The sequence below is a fragment of the Penaeus monodon genome, chromosome 41 (genome assembly GCF_015228065.2).
Source record: "Penaeus monodon isolate SGIC_2016 chromosome 41, NSTDA_Pmon_1, whole genome shotgun sequence".
Lineage (NCBI taxonomy): Eukaryota > Metazoa > Arthropoda > Malacostraca > Decapoda > Penaeidae > Penaeus > Penaeus monodon.
This window is the reverse complement of record NC_051426.1, coordinates 3672680-3675354: the sequence shown is the minus strand read 5'-3', so window position 1 is coordinate 3675354 and position 2675 is coordinate 3672680.

Here is a 2675-nt window from a genome sequence, read left to right as displayed (position 1 = left end):
CCTCACAGATCTCGTTCAGGTCCATCTTGCATCCACACGTCCTCGTAATCTTCATCTGGATCAACGGGCGTTGGGGCAGGGGTGGCATCTCAGGCCGACTGATACCTGCACTGACGAGCTCCTGGAGTTGACTGGATCTGCGGGCGTCCACCAGGCATCGCCCATTCACAGCAATCTGGGGCGACTTGTACCTGCAATGGCGAGTTCCTGGTTCTTCGCTGGATCTACAGGAGTCCGGCAGGCAGCGACCATCCACTACATCATGGGACAGCTTAACACCTACTCTGACGAACATCCTGGTCCGCAGACCTATAGCGATCTTTCGATGACGTCCCTCACACTGCATCCTAAGGTGATCGGTTCTGCAGCAGGATCCTCCTTCGGTGCTGTGTCGGCTATCATCGGTCCTACTGCAATATATAGTCGGGGAACCAGATCATACACATAAGGGCCAGACAGTAAGAGAAAAAGAAAGGCAACAGAGAAGAGGGGGTATTAAGTACCAATAGCCGGTTATTTATATAAATTTGCGGTTTTTAATGTTCCTTTTTAAACATTTATTTTTGTTTTTTTTTTTGTTTTTTTTGTGTTTTATTTCACAAAGATAAAAAAAAATAGAAGAGGGAAAAGTCAGTAGCGATTAGCATGGACCTGGCTTGAACTACCAACCGTCTCTGATAGATATGAGAGTAGATAAGGGAAGCGACAATGGCAATCTGCAAGGATTTACTTGAACCACTGTCGTCACACAGAGGAGAAATAAATGTAATTTATACATCATGTACGAATTACTCGTCACGACAAACAAAATTGCGGGCTAAAGAGATATATCATAAATCTTTATGCCGGCACTAAGACAGCAACCAACCCTATTAATGAAAAGGTTCATGTTTTTTTGTCCTGCATGTGTGAGTGAGGTGAATGTGTGTGTGTATGCGTGTGTGAGTGACAGCTAGCGTGAATGAGAGGGAAAGCGAGAGTGACCTCACACGAGAATGAATCACAATATTAATGTTCACTATCACGTTCACTAAATTAGCAATGCTAGCTATATAAAATAATTTCAACTACCACATTGAATTCAACATTTAATGATATGCAACAGAATGTACGCACGGATGAATGGTGATGTGAATGAAAATATTCGCCAACTTTTTAGCAAGCAAATCTTCTCGGGGTCAGAAATATGAACTGCCGAGGTACATGGTTAGCTATGCATGCCAGACTTCATTAATGGAGGGATCCTATACCCAAATGCCGTTTATGACTGAAGCGACTCGAGCCAGGAAAACAATATCATAGTGCAATTCTGTGCACTATGATATGAGGGAAGATCCTACACTATATTCAAAATAATGATTTTTAATGAAATTGCGTTACAAGCTCCGTTCTAGCGCCGATAGAATGTGTCACCAAAAAGCAATGTAACAATGCCATGGTTAATTCCCAAGGCGTCAACAAAACAACAACCAAATTACAGGTCACTTGACCCTTCCCATGTCACCACCGACCGGGAAAAGAGAAAGTGAAGTCAGGTCAAGACGGGAAAACAACCTTTTTCTCATCCAAAGTGACCGCAAGCGAAAGAAAAGGGACGGTCAGGTCGGGGCGAGGGGATGAACGAGATAGAATGAAATGATATTCGTGATAAGATAAAATCATGAACGCGTTAAATTAGTTGCAGATGAAACAACATAAATCTCTAAAAATGAGAGAAAACAATTAATCACTTAACTACTGAACGATAATCATGTTTGTTGACCACCCACTCGATCACACGGAAATGCGATCTGAGGTTAAAAGAATAGTGTGAGAACTTGCCATTTGCTATCATTAGCAAAAGAAATAAGAAAAGGGGGTCCAAACGTGTACTTATGTTTTTTTCTTAGCCATGTCTTGAAGCGGTCAAGCGGATTTTCTTCAGGAGTGCGTTCGTGTTGCATGCCAAAAGGATGCAACGGCCCTCGCTGCCACCAGATGTAACGGTATGCGTACTCTAGTACAGTGGCTGACAGGGACTCAAAACACACGTAAAGGGGTGAACACACGCTATGGGGGCGACGCTTTCGTCTTGGCTTAGGGGTTAAAAACCCCCCGCGCGTGTCACTGTAGTGTCACCCACCCCAAGGGGGGCGAGGCTTAAACCCACTAACGACTTAACCCGCGCTGGTTGCTGGCGACGAACTCTCTGAGGCGTAGGTCATCCTTGGTATAAGTAGTGACCGTTCCAGCTGCCGGAAGCGATAGAAGCAGCTGGAGGGGATATGGGGGGAGCGAGGTGAGGTCACCGGACCCGCATGCTATACTTGTACACTCTCTCTCTCTCTTTCTCTCTCTCTCTCTCTCTCTCTCTCTCTCTCTCTCTCTCTCTCTCTCCTTCACCCTCTCCTTCCATCCCCCCTTCTCATTCTCTCTCTCTCTCTCTCTCTCTCTCTCTCTACCTGTCTATCTATCTATCTATCTATCTATCTGTCTTTTCTCTCTGTCTTTTTTTCTCTGTCTTTCTCTCTCTCCTTTCTCTCCTTTTTTCTTCTCTCGTCTCTCTCTCTCTCTCTCAACTTTTCTCTCTCTCCCTCTCTCTTTTTCTCCCCCCTCTCCCCCATACCCCTTTATCTCTCTTCCTCTTCCCTCCCTCTCTCTCCTCTATCTCGCTCCTCTCTTTCTCCCTTCTCCCC